Here is a 15805-nt window from a genome sequence, read left to right as displayed (position 1 = left end):
GCTGGATGCATAAAGACGTGGTAGCGAGGTTATAACATTATTAATCCTGTCCTGTATTCACAACCAAATGCCTTTTCACTGTGGATCATACAACCTCTTGAAATCGCAGTTCTCTCACATTAATGGTTACAGAAAGAGCTACTTTGCAGCTGTCTTAGGTAACAGCTTCTCAACATTGGTTTTAAGAAACCCTTTCAGTAAAGATCAAGGATTCTTTTTTGAAAGGAGGTTCAGAAGAAATATAAACCCTTTTTATCCGTCTCCAGACTACGAATTGCAAAATCAACAGCTTAGAGGGAGGCCATAAGGGAGTTTTTAACTTTGAGATGTGAAATCTTACTGTCTAAGCTTCATCTGTACATTTTAGGAACATCCCTCAGTAACATTCATTTTTCAAGTTTTGGAACATTTTTTCCAGCTCACGTAAAACGACAGCAATCAATACTTCTGGTTTTGAAAGTATAGAAGGGTTTATACTTCAGGGATCTTTTTAAAGTTAATATTATCACAAAAGAAGCGTAATTTTAATTCTTGACTAATCAAATGAAATGTAAAAGGTTTTAATGAATGAAGATCAAAAGTCCAGCCTACAACAAAACCTTTGATTTAATAAAGGGGTTCCCCCACAATGCCCCATTAATATAATGGGACAATTCACAGCTATGCCCAGTTAATAGCTAATATGCAGAAATATAGTGTCGAATTCTAAACATATGACATAATAAACTATCGCAGCTTCTACTGATCTCAAGGTTTCAGAGAACTCCAAGAGGGAAAGTTAAAAGTCCCATGAAATTCAGGAAAGGCTCCTACCAACCATTCTTTCAACTTCCACGGATCACCTCAGCGTACACACAAAGTTATACTAATCGGAGATCGGTTGAATGCAGTAGGAACTTAACCTTGGCAAACCGTTCCTACTACAAAAGGGAGAGAGATGCTTAGTTTGATAGAAAAAGCGAGCGTGAGGTTCCTCGCGTTAGTAGCGCTGACAAAACAAAATATACTCTGGTACGACATAAGCAAAATAACTGCGCATAGCCTAGATAGAATTGAGTGCTAAAGTAAAACATTTGTACATTGCTTGATGAGTGAATGCAATTAAACCACAAGTAAAATCATTGTACTTTGCTTTGATCGGAGTAATGCAATTTGGCTAAATTAGTGATGAAGAGGAGTTTTTAAATTTTGAATTAGAGAGTTCTATATTCGGTGCCTCATTAAGTAATCTCAGATAGTTAATTAACAGGGAGAGTTATAACACAACGGTTGATTTTCAGTGTGCCTTAGAGAACGGAGAATGTTCCAACTGACACAAAGTACGAGGTTCTGAAGTACTCGTATAATCTTATTTTTCTCTGGCACCCAACTTACTGAACAAATTTGATGCTTGCTCACATGAGCGGAGTGTTTTAAAGAGCTGTGGTGAAGTGATTGCCAGCCAAGAATTAAGCTTAGGAGTCCCACAAAAACTTTAAAGAACTGTGGTGAAGTGATTGCAAGCCAAGAATTAAGTTTAGGAGTCCCACAAAAACTTTAAAGAACTGTGGTGAAGTGATTGCAAGCCAAGAATTAAGCTTAGGAGTCCCACAAAAACTTTAAAGAACTGTGGTGAAGTGATTACAAGCCAAGAATTAAGTTTAGGAGTCCCACAAAAACTTTAAAGAACTGTGGTGAAGTGATTACAAGCCAAGAATTAAGCTTAGAGTCCACAAAACTTTAAAGAACTGTGGTGAAGTGATTGCAAGCCAAGAATTAAGTTTAGGAGTCCCACAAAAACTTTAAAGAACTGTGGTGAAGTGATTGCAAGCCAAGAATTAAGCTTAGGAGTCCCACAAAAACTTTAAAGAACTGTGGTGAAGTGATTGCAAGCCAAGAATTAAGTTTAGGAGTCCCACAAAAACTTTAAAGAACTGTGGTGAAGTGATTACAAGCCAAGAATTAAGTTTAGGAGTCCCACAAAAACTTAATCAGTTCCGGTATAAGGGGACTTTGCTGTGTCAGTCTGCCGCCTCCAGAACAGCCAAAAAGGTTCACCAGTCACTGAAACAGAACGATAACAGACTAAGACAGCAGCTGCAGTAAGACAAAATGCCAGTAAACCAGTTTCGGATCCTTACCTGCGCAAACTTCATGAAACATCTCTGAAACAATATCGTAGCCAGTTACCTTTCATTATTCTTGAAGTTGATTGAAACATCTTTATATACTTTACTTGTTTCAATTATATATTCACAAAAAGCTTTTGGGCCATTCTGGCCCCATTGGTGTCTATTTCCTTGGATAAAAGCAAGTGCCTTGCATTTTTGTTTTTCCCAGTCAGGCGTTACTCGTTGGGGGGGGGGGGGGGTTCCGTTCTCAGCTAGCACTCTGCTGGCCGCGAGTCGAATCTCCGACCGGCCAATGAAGAATAAGAGGAATTTGTTTCTGGTGATAGAAATTCATTTCTCGTTATAATGTGGTTCGGTTTCCACAGTAAGCTGTAGGTCCCGTTGCTAGGTAACCAATTGGTCCTTAGCCAAGTAAAACAAGTCTAATCCTTCGGGCCAGCCCTAGGAGAGCTGTTAATCAGCTCAGTGGTCTGGTTAAACTAAGGTATACTTTTTCGCAGTCGGCAGTACTGTCTGGTGCTAATCTGCGAGGCACAACCTGTTTGCCTCCCTTCGCTTCCCATTTTTCAGTAAATAGTAAATATTTTTAGTTTCATTGTTGGTTGCATAAACCTTGATGACACATTATTGGTAACAAAATAGGCAATTATTCCATCAATATATACCATCGGTTTTATGACGAAATCGTAGGCCAAATAGGTCATAAAACAAATGTGTTTCCAGGTGGGTCATATGACCCTCTTTGATTTTAAGTTTTCTCTCATTAAGGAAACATTATGTATATACGAGTATATATATACATATATGCATGTATGTGTATATATATATATGTCTGTATTATGTATGTATGTCAGTGCAGCCCACCTTGAAGTCAAAAGGGTATCATGACTTAATTGTAAAAAAAAAAAAAAAAAAAGAATTACGCCTAATATTTTTGCTCTCAAACGAATCTACGAATCTCTTCATATATATATATATATATATATATATATATATATATATATATATATATACATACATACATACATACATACATACATACATATGAACAAAACCTTCGTTCTACAAGCAGAAACAAGCAAATGCTGTGTTAGATACAATTGCCATGAGCGTTCAGGCAAAAATGATTCACAACTTGTAAACTACGTTGACAATATTAACAATAACCAATATAAAACAAACAATTAATATAATAAACACATAACAAACCAGTCACGTTCAAGTATAGTGAGACTGGATGATGCAAGACAGTTTTGCTTTAAGGCTCAAACACTCTTGTATAAGTGTCCGCTTTACAGCAGCAATATAATGAGCCTACTCGAAGTTAAGCAAATTTCAGTTCTGTGTCTAATTACCGGTTTTTTTTTTTTTTTTTTTTTTTTTTTTTTTAGAAATATTCTCTTCCGCTGATATTAAACCAATCAATGGCTAATTCCCCCGATTAAACGGGTTCGTGAAGGCAGTACCGTTCGTGAAGATCTGTTTGGTCGTTTATCATCATTAGTTGTCCTGTTAAGGGTTGTTAATTCGTGCTGCCTGCCAGTACTAAGCAGTCATTTGCCGGGGAGCACATTCCCGAGATGTATACTAGTATTGCACCAGCCCCGGTTTTTTTGCCATGCCCCTGACGTTAGGTTAGGTTAGGTTGGATAAGGTTAGGTTAGTCAAGTACCTCTATAGTAATTTGGGTGTGGGAAATGTATTGAGATTTTTTTCAAGAAAATTTGGAACGCTACCTTCCTAGTTATTCTGTAAATTTTTTTGAGAATGTAGAAATTCTGTCAAGTCAAGGACAAAACTATTTATCGGGATATACTCATGCATCATTGGCATAATTTAATTAAGAATCGTGAGCTTTGTAGTTTAACCAAGGCACGAAGGTCACATCTGAGATGACGACGTTTTGGTGTCACTTTTGCATATAATTTAAACTCTATCAAACGTTTGTTCATCACACCTGTTTTCAGTGATCCACGATCACAGCTGCAATATCTTTGTCGAGTTAATAACTTGAGCAAGTAATGTGGTCGGACCCGCACTGTCCCATTTTAGTTTTTTTTCGAATGGGCTCATCTTTGGCACAGGTTCATAATCTTTGATGCTGGGGTCATTTCATCAGAGATTAAGATACGAGCTGTTTCAAGAATGGGGTATGTCGTCGTCATTAGATACGGTGCCTTTTTACAATGGGTCGTTGTAATACCTCTTTAGAATGTATACACACGAACGCCAGATGTGTTTGCACGTATAGATGTTTGATAATAAATAAATCAATAGAGTGGTATGTGAAAGAAAAATACATTTCTTGACAAAAATGAAAAATTATTGAATCAGTTAATGAACAAATCATTGAAGGATATAAATGGAAAAAAAGATGAATAGAAATGGTATTATGTACGTATCATATGTAGAGATTGCATGGCTTGTTTCATGGCCCCCCACCGGGTTAACCGGTATTTGGGGCCAAAATTGTTCTTTTATTCATATCCTTTTGGCAGGTAGGATTATCACAGGTTGCCAGAGTTGGAAGGTGATTACCTCGCTGTTATCAGTACAGAGAGAGGCTTGCAAAAAACTACAACCTAAGGCCGAGCCCCGTGGAAACTGTGTCAAAATTTGAAATTCAAATAATGTTATACAGAACTCGCCCAAACTCTTCCGGATTTTGCTTTACATAACTTTGGAACTGATAAATCGTAGCCTATATTACTGGGGTTATTCCTGTTCCACAAAATCAGATTGTACTCCACTTCTTTCTGCTTCGTTTGCAAGCGATGATGGATTAAGATTTGAAGATTCTCGTTTTACTTTATTACGAAAGTAGGGAAAATTCAAAGATCTTGGATCGGAACCGAAACTTAACTGATGAGTTCCAACAAAAGACTGACGAAGTGGAAATTGTGATATGTTCAGTTGAGTACAGTAACTTGATACTATGTTTAGCAGTTATTGAATTCTGTACAGTTACTCGTTTCAAAATGCTGCTTAGGTTTATTTTCAGGGTATCAAAAAACTTAACAGGAGAATTAAAACACAACGCCTGAGCAAACGCATATTAAAGGGATCCAGCGGATGATGAATCTGAATCTTACCCTAGATAGCCAACACTTGCAGCACACATTAGAGGGAGAGAGTAAATGAGAAAGGAATTGCAAGGCAACGCACGTTAAAGAAAATTAACAAGAAATTAATATCATTCTGACTTGAGTAATTAAAAATGAAACGCGCCCTCAAGTTAGCAAACAGGCAATAATTCTTATCTTAGATTTATCAAGTAACACTGTGCAAACACACTAAGTGAGCGAACGGGTAATATGTCCAATTCTGAATAGATAGTCAGTATGATATATGACATGTTTAAGAGAAGTCATTCCATATCCTACCAGGTTTCAGGGTAACAATCACAACTATTAATCAGTAGTTTGATGAGTAGTTGTGACTGTTGCCCAAGAGACAGGTAGGGTACACGATGATTATTCTCTTTAAAATGCAGTGCATGACAGCCATTAATCTGTTTAGAATAACATATATTGTCCAGTTATTTACACCGGTGTGTGTTGCAGTGTTGACTGATGACGCTAACATAAGAATTATTAACTGTTTGTTTTTATTAAACATGTGTTGCATTGCATTCATTAAGTTCTTTTGATAGGATAAAAATAGTAAGATATTCTGCAGTTACAGGAACAAGGAACAACTCACATTCTAGTGAATTTAACGTACATATCTGGACACTCATTAACTGGCACCTCAATTCACTTGATCGAACCACCATACTAAACTTCGAGTCTCTCTCTAGAAATAGCAACTAAACTCATAGGATGCCACCTGGCCATTATTTAGCTGACAACCTGGTTCCCGGTGCTCCTGGTGCCTCAGCTTTTCTCGACTTTTCCAGATGCCAGGTCACATCTTTCCAGTCCAGGGGAAAATAATTAAAATGGGACCTCATATGATGCTGGTAGTCCATTTACATTAGACTGGCCTTATTCCAACGTAGGTCCTTGACCAAAGGTATTAAACGTTATAAGATCTGGACAACAAACACACACAAATATCTAAGCTGCATCCCAGACCATCCAAGATTGGAAGATGCAGAATATACCGGAAGATGCATTAGATATTCTCTGGTAGACATCAGAGGTGCCTCACACTGAGGGACCTGGGGCAGCCTGAACGAACTGTAAGGTCTGTAAGGTCACATCCACACACACACACACACACACACACACACACACACACACACACACACACACACACACACACACATATATATATATATATATATATATATATATATATATATATATATAGGGTTTAAGAGGAAAAGAATTTAGGGACTAAATGTTTAGTATGAAGCAGTTATAGGAGAAAGTAAAGGGAAACACTGTATGTGGGTTACATGGACCTAGAAAAACTTATGACAGAATTGACAGAGATTCAATGTGAAAAGTGTCGACAATGTTATGAAAACTGTTGATGAGCAGGAGAGTTACTGGTTTGTTGTAAATACGGGATTGAACTAAGGGTGTGTAACGTCTCCATGACAGTTGAACATTTTTATGAATGCGGTAATGTGAAAAGACAGAGAGAAAGCAGCTGTAGGTAATTTGTGGTAAAAGAAAAATGAAAGGGTGAGAAATGTGGATATATGTAAGAGAGGTAAAAGGGTTAACGTAGATGAAAGTGTTCGAGGCGTCCTGGTTATGGGAATGGATGGATGATGATGATGGCTTAGTGGAAAGAGCACATAGTTCGAATAACTGGGAGGAAGGAGGAGAGGAAGAAAAACTGGGAGGAAGGAGGAGAGGAAGACCTAGAAAGTGGCATCGGAGAGAAGGGTCCTCAACATCCGTGAAGGAAGAGAGTGATGCCGATGAGCATTTGGTATAGATGTACTGTGCAATGCAGCTATTGCTCTGCATGAATTTTCAACAGGGAGTTCACCCGTAATTCAACAGATCAAGTGTAAAAGTATGAAAGTAAAGTTATAAGTGACAATATCTCAAAATACTGGAGACCGTTATATAATGACATTCATGGTACTTTAATACAAAAAAGTTAAGTATACCTTAGTTTAACCAGACCACTGGGCTGATTAACAGCTCTCCTAGGGCTGGCCCGAAGGATTAGACTTATTTTACGTGGCTAAGAACCAATTGGCTACGTAGCAACGGGGCCTACAGCTTATTGTGGAATCCGAACCACATTATACCGAGAAATGGATTTCTATCAACAGAAATCAATTCCTCTAATTCTTCATTGGCCGGCCGGAGACTCGAACTCGGGCCTAGCAAAGTGCTGGCCGAGAACTCTACCGACTCGTCCAACAAGGAACTTAAAAAAAAAAAAAACTGACCATCATCAACTGGATAAAAATATCTTCGCTTCCTTTTTGTTTCTTTTCCATGCTGTTTACCAACTTCCATTTTCCTTTCCCCCTTTGTAGATGATGATGAAAGCAGAGCAAGTCAAATCACCCAGAAGAATCCATTTGTCTTTTAGATGATCTCATCAACATTTCGAGGCGGAGTGATGAGGCCAGAAGAGAGCGCCTTTGTGATGCCTCGCAGCTGTTGCGTATTCCACTCCATGAGGGCAGTCATTCAACGAATTTTCACTTGAGAATTGCAAAATTAACAATCTCATTTAAGTTCTACAACAATAAACAAACGTTAGCTAGTAATTATTCTATTGGAAGACGTAGACAAATTTCTTGTAAACTTCAGCAGACTAACAAAATAAGAAGAGTTTGCAAGTCCGGGAATTTATTATTCACGAAGCTTCCTTCGCCACCGAAAGGATAAGATGAATCACGTTCCGAATCATTACTAGAAGCAAATTTTATATGCGAAAATTGTGGTGGGGAAGAAAGTAATTTTTTATTTTTACTTTTTCTGTTCAGATTTTATGAATTTTTCTGGATGAGAAAACTACGAGGTACATCTTTTTCGATGGTGAAACTAGCGAGACAGGCGGCAGCGTGATAAAGCCTGGCCATTTAGAAGAAAAAGAGCGCAGATTATTTTATCTAAGAAACGCTGGGGGTTGTGGAAGGGGTGTTGGGGGTTGTTAAGAATGCCTATTTGGTAGTGCATTAATAACAGATTTTCCAAGTTATCTCTCAATAATTTAAATTGTTTGGTTATTAAGATACAAAAGGAAGCTGAGGCTTATCGAAAAATGGATAGACTCATCTCTTAGATGATGGGTGGTGAAAATATTTTGAGAATACAGAAAACGAAGTTCTCATATCTCAACTTTATTAAAAAACAAACAAATTGTAGGACGATAGCCTGTGAATATTTTGCAGCATGGCTACGGGAGAATTTAGATTCTCTCTCTCTCTCTCTCTCTCTCTCTCTCTCTCTCTCTCTCTCTCTCTCTAAGAAAATAATGAAAATTCCTTCCCTACGGGAATATCTGAATACATTACACTTCATCAAAGAGAAATAGCTCCTTTAAGAAGCTACAGTCTAAATACGTTTCAAAATGCAATGAATACTTCATATAAAAGAAAAATACCCAATACTGGAACTTGACAGCTAAGAGACAAGCAAAACTGTCCTAATCATTTCGACACTTTCTCTCCTATATACGACACAGACAACCCAAGTACAAAGAGAAAATGTGCAAAGAGAAAATGTGCGGAAGCTGTTTCTTGTCCCTGCCGGCGGAAACATCTTCAAAGAAAATAGAACTTGGAAGATCCTTCCTTTATCTCGGTCCATGTTGACATTCCTACCACATGTTGCAGATGATATGCAAAGCACGGAACGCATCTGGGCAGTTGCCGGGGCGATGGAATGGTAATGACAAACGATGCTCTTTCTGGAATCACCTGGTTCACGAGAATACATTTTTTTTGCCTGAGGGATTACTGCTTGCATGCACACACAAGCGCATGGTTGTATCAGCGTGTCTTCAATCTTATGATTGAAATACACGTGAAAATTTTTTAATTCCATCAGTATTTGTCAATATATCAGTATACATAAGCATATATGTATATATATATATATATATATATATATATATATATATATATATATATATATATATATATATATATATATATATAAGTATGTATATAGTTTTCTTATATAGCCTTTCATGTATTTTCTTAGCACATGTGGCATGTATAACTTACTGGCAACACTTCCAATATCTCTGGCGTTTCTTCCAATCTTTATGACTGAAGTCTAAGAAGACAAACAAGAGCTGTTGCCTTGTTGTTATATTTATCTATTCCCAAGCAGACAGTTGTTTCAGTCATTAATTCATTAGATTTTCAGTGGAACTACATTCTAATATGAGGGATAGTACACGAAAAAAAAAATAGTTAAAATACGAAATGAAAATTTCACTCAAATTTTAATTTATGAAAATTAAAATGACCAAATTGCATATGCAACAATATTTTTCTATGAATCCCCCAGCTCCAGAGAGAACACCAAAAGTCTGAAGCCACTCTGCATCCAACTTACTTCTTTTTAGACGTTTCACACCTCCTCTGAATTTAACCCTGGAAACCACGCTGGTCCTATATCCCTGGATCCTTAGTTCCTCGTTAGGCAAGTCGATAGAATCGTGGGCTAGCATTCGCTAGGCCCGAGTTCGAGTCTCCGGCCGGCTAATGAAGAATTATAGGAATTTATTTCTGGTGATAGAAATTCATTTCTCGCTATAGTGTGGTTCGGATCCACAGTAAGCTGTATGTCCCGTTGCTAGGTAACGATTTGGTTCTTAGCCACGTAAAATAAGTCTAATCCTTCGGGCCAGCCCTAGAAGAGCTGTTAATCAGCTCAGTGGTCTGGTTAAACTAAGGTATACTTAACCCCCGAGAAAGACAATGCTTTTTCACAAGAGTGTTGATTATTGCCCAACGTAGTTTATGTTGAGAGGCTTCCATGCCTTCTCTGAGTTCAGACTTACAAATTTGTGCTGGTCACAGCTTAATTGGATCTACCAGGGCCAGTGGAGTCTTCCATCACAGGGGTGGATGTCAAGTTGGGGTAGCTGATGATTTTCAACAGCGTTTTCTTGCGGCTCCTCTCTCCCACTCTCTCTGCTGTATAGCAGCGTCTCCCCGTCTCTCCAAGATGATCATTCCTATCCATTTTTATATATTCTTTTCTTGCATAATTATCATAATCAGACATCAAAATGTGGTATCATCATGCATCATAAGCACACATCACCATGTATCACTATACATCAAAGTTCCTCGTTGGGTGTGTCGGTAGAGTTGTGGGCTAGCACTCGCTAGGCCCGAGTTCGAGTCTCCGGCCGGCTATTGAAGAATTAGAGGAATTTATTTCTGGTGATAGAAATTCATATCTCGCTATAATGTGGTTCGGTTCCACAATAAGCTGTAGGTCCCGTTGCTAGGTAACCAACTGGTTCTTAGCCACGAAAAAATAGGTCTAATCCTTCGGGCCAGCCCTAGGAGAGCTGTTAATCAGCTCAGTGGTGTGGTAAAACTAAGGTATACTTAACTATACATCAAAATGAAACATTATTGCAATAAATCACTGTATAGCTTGTCCAACCATTAACATGCCGTATCATTAAACGTCATAATCAGTTATCACTATACAATATCATCATGCATCATAATCGAACATCATGCTATATGACCACACATCAAAACCAAATCCATATACCATGTCACTCTTCTTCCTTACCAGACTTTAACATATAATACCAACATACCTCATGAACACCAGCAGGCTATATTGTCATACATCAAAACCAAAAGGTCAGCTTACTATATCACCATACATCACGATGAAGCATTATCATACAGTAATCTTGTACATCATATTCTATTACATTAATTTCCTTGGCTGCCTTTCTGCGTGTGTTTTGTGTGTATGTCCCTTCCCTCCCCCTTTCCCCTTTCCTCCTCCCTTCCCCCTCCCCTCCCTTCCCCTCCCCTCCCCTTCCCCCCCCCCCCCCCCTCCTTCTTTCCAATCCCTCTTCCCTCCCCTCCCCCCCCCTCCCCTCCCCTCCCCTTCCCTCTTCCATTTTCCATGTTTTATGATGAAATAAAATGTGTTGAGATTGAGTACCATTAACAAAACGTTTATAGGTTTGTAAGGACATCATTTTTTAAATAAAAGTAATGTACATATTTTTCTAATCAAAATATAACTTGCTTGACCTTTAGAATTTATAATATTATGAAGTGCTTAATTAACCTCATGTGGTAACTATGAACCACCTGCATTATGAGGATCACAGTAAACACTACTCCTGTTATACAACTGGAGTCTTTAAGATTTAAGAAGACGTTATAATCCAATGGGCGTTTCTCCATGAGGTGGAAGAAATGATTCCGAAGACAGATTCTGGATTTCTTCCCTGAAGGAAAGCGGATCCAACAGGAATCCATTTAGGAGCTGAAGACGGCTTCACAGGATCCTGGAGTCTTTACGAATTTAAGAAGTTATAATTCAGTGGGCTTTTCTCCAGGAATGCTTCAGGGGCTAAAGACTGCTTCAAAGGATCCTGGAGTTGTGAAGACATCTTTCAAGAATATTTTAATAACTGTCAAGAAATTTTCAACACTAAGTGACCCAACGATACATAGTAAAGGATTTTTGGCCGAGCTTTCTTATTTTCGTTTCGAAATGAACTCAGCAGGTAATTCTAGAACAAAAGCAGGCATTACTGGCGATGGTCCGGAACCGCCACTGGCATCAACATTAGTTCAAAACCCATCAGCTGCTCCTGCACCTACACCAAGAGATGGTCAGTTGTTTGTATATGACCGGAAGGTAAACGGGGCTGGTGCTGCCCGTAGACTTTTGCTGACTATTATTAGTAGGGTTAATTTAGCTGTGGGTATGGGTATGGGTGTGGGTATGGTATGCATATGGGTATGAGTATGGGAATGGTATGGTATGGGTATGGAATGGATATGGGTATGGGTATGGTAAGATATGGGTATGGGTATCAGTACAGGTATGGATTTGGTACAGATAGGGGGTACGGGTATCGGTATTGGTACGGTACGGATATGGGTATAGGTATAGGTATAGGTATGGGTATGGTTAAGGGTATAGGTATGGGTATGGGTATGGTAAGGATATGGGTATGGGTATGTTACAGATATGGGAACTAGCAAATGCGAGCGACAGCGAGCATCTGCTAGTCAGAAATTAACTTACATTATCAAAATACATGATAATGAAACATGTATTTATTACATCACTGTATATCAAAGAAACAAAATCATTCAACAAAACTGCTCATCAACGTTCCATATCACTCTACATCACAATCAAAGCTCAACCTACTATTTTACTATATATCAAAATCAAACAGCCCCATCCTATATCACCATACATCAAAATCATATATCATATATATATATATATATATATATATATATATATATATATATATATATATATTTATATAACGTAAAACATTAACACTCCATTTCATTATATACCATAATCAGTTAGCAACATACTACGTCACTTCACATCATTATCAGCTATCAGCATTCGGTATCACTGTACATCATAATTCATACTTAAAAAAAAGCTATATCAAATACACTGTAATCAAACATTGTACTAGACCAACTTCCATCTTAATCAAATATCAGCATTATATCAGCATAATAACCTTGCATCAATATAAGACATCAATATCAACATGTAATAACATGCATTATGATCCTACATCAACGTCAGATATAAACATCAACATGTTAAACCAGCATGTATTATAATCCTACATCAGCATACGATATCAAATGCGTCATATGCAAACACCATCATACTCTATCGCCATATATCTTAATCAAACATCAACATGCTATACCAGCATACACAATAGATGCATCAGCATATCAAAGATATCGTAATCAAATTTCATCGTTATATGCCGCCATACAGCATGTTAAAAATGCCTCTTATACACGCACACACACGTACACACACACACACACACACACACACACACACACACACACACACACATATATATATATATATATATATATATATATATATGTGTGTGTGTGTGTGTGTGTGTGTGTGTGTGTATATATATATGTATATATATATATATATATATATATATATATATATATATATATATATATATATATATATATATATATATATTGCTTGTGTGTACATATTCATATATGTGTGTGTGTTGTGTATGTGTATATATATATATATATATATATATATATATATATATATATATATATATATATACACACACACACACACACACACACACACACACACACACACACACACACACACACCACTCTGCATTCTCATCTGAATCTACCGATGATTTAAAATTACAGTGATGACGGGACCGGCTTCAAACCCTCTCTCATGACAGAGACGTATGGGCGTGATGAGTGTGATTCCGCAAGAACACCCACATACTCGTACTTGTCCTTCGCTCTCTGAAGCCGTCTGCCAACAGCAGACAACCAGACAACAAAGACAGAATATCGACTTTAGGAATGTTTATTTCTTTGATGAAAAGTCGTGTTCGGTTAATCAAGATGGTGCTCGGGAAACAGAGATCTTATTTGGACTGCGAATCAGTATCCCGAAATAGTTTTGGTAACTAAAAGGGTGTTTGAAAACTAATATGGCACTGACGCCTCCATATCACAACCCGAATAAAAGCTTGGATGGTGTCTGAATTTTTTGCTATGCTCTAAAAGGATCGGTAAAAGCTAAAATAGTTTCTCTACCCCCTAAGGATCCTTACGCAAACTATCTGTTCTTCAAATAGTCACATGGCAGGAATAAATATTGACAAATGGCCGGGAAACATTGTTGTTTTGCTCCCCTCTCTCTCTCTCTCTCTCTCTCTCTCTCTCTCTCTCTCTCTCTCTCTCTCTCTCTCTCCCCCTTGGCTCCTTGCCAGAATATCACAAGAACTTACCATTGCGAGTATAAAAGAAAGAATTCAAGAGAGAGAGAGAGAGAGAGAGAGAGAGAGAGAGAGAGAGAGAGAGAGAGAGAGAGAGAGAGAGAGAGAGAGAGAGTTTATAACCATGCTTTACAATGAAGAACGTCAAAATATTATTGGAAAAAACCTATAAAGAAGCACAATGAATGTATTTCGCCAGTAGGACAAATCACTCTCTTTTCTGCTCTGCGAGTATTCCTTCCGCCTCCTCCTCTAACGTCGTATTCCGACTCCTATCCCGCTCCCCCCCATAGTAGGAACCAGGAAGACTCGCTCTGAAATCCCTACCATGGCAGGAAGAAGAGACGCTACCCCCCAGACAACCCCCGCCCCCCCAGCGCGAAAGCAGGTGCGGTTTCAGAGGCGGGTTACCTATATATTATCTACATCAAAGGTGGTAGCCATCAAACATCCAACTCACAAGAGAGTTCTGGCAGCGTTCTGAGTACGCGCTCTCACAAGAGTCAAAGATCTACTGAGGGTAACTTTCTAGGGAATAACATTGACGCCAATCTTATCCGATTCTCTGAACGTGAATGATTGTTTACCGTATGTTGACGGAAGTACACCTGAAAAGGATTGTTACGAAATATGACTAGAAATGTGTAAGTGGTTATCAAATACACAGTTCAAAAAATGATCAAAGGTTTGAATATCTTTGTCTTTAGCGTTCGTTTAATAGTAATAAGAACAACAAGAAGAAGAAACAAAAAGAAAAAAGAACCGAAAAGATTCAATAGAAGCCAAAGTGACGTTACATGAAATATTTTATTGCACCTAAGGATGGCAGTCGTTTAACTGACTTACATTCGGCAGCCTACCTGTCAATATAGAAGCCAATGCAAAGTGTGGCGGTAAACTATTTTACTTGGGAAGGTGACAAGGTAATGATCAATGGGTATCGTTCTTATCAACGAATGTTTTAGAACAGCGCGTAATTTCACACCTGAGGTCTAGAACCGATGCTAAAGGATCATCGTGTGTGATCCTTTTTTTGTAGATATCTTAGACGTGGGTAAATGTCAATGCTGACATTATCATTATTATATATTTATAGTGTGTAGATTCTTAAGGAACAAACCAAAAGGACATAAATTAGCCTAGCAAATTTCCCGGAACAAAGGGAAGGATGATAAGTGAAAAAAAAAGAATTGATATCTGAACATATAATATATATTTATATATATATATATATATATATATATATATATATATATATATATATATTTATATATATATATATATATATATATTTATATATATATATATATATATATATATATATATATATATATATATATATATATATTATAAAAGTGAATGTTTGTATACTTGTTTGTCCACTGTCGAAATCTGAACTGCTTGACAGACCCAGACAAAATTTTGCACAAGGCCTCTGTCACCCAAGAAAGGTTTTTAACTCGAAATTAAACCCTCACTCCGTGACAGACATATAAACATAGACAAAACAAATGAAATGTTCGTTTTTAAGCCACCTTTTCATTCAACTTTCTGGGTTAATTCTCATTTTCCACTAACGCTCCACCTTTTATTGCAGGCGCTGTCAGTTGTATGATTTCATTAAACTCCTCCCACTGCAAACCCAATCATCAGTTTAGTACATCCAAAAAATTAAAGAGATGTGTTTGACTGTATTAGAATTACCTTCATCAGTCATAAAGCAATGTAATTCAAAACAATTTCTACCACCACACCAGTCAGACCTCACA

Source organism: Macrobrachium rosenbergii, chromosome 4 (genome assembly GCF_040412425.1).
Source record: "Macrobrachium rosenbergii isolate ZJJX-2024 chromosome 4, ASM4041242v1, whole genome shotgun sequence".
In the NCBI taxonomy this organism is placed as follows: Eukaryota; Metazoa; Arthropoda; class Malacostraca; order Decapoda; family Palaemonidae; genus Macrobrachium; species Macrobrachium rosenbergii.
This window is presented reverse-complemented; position numbering follows the sequence as displayed.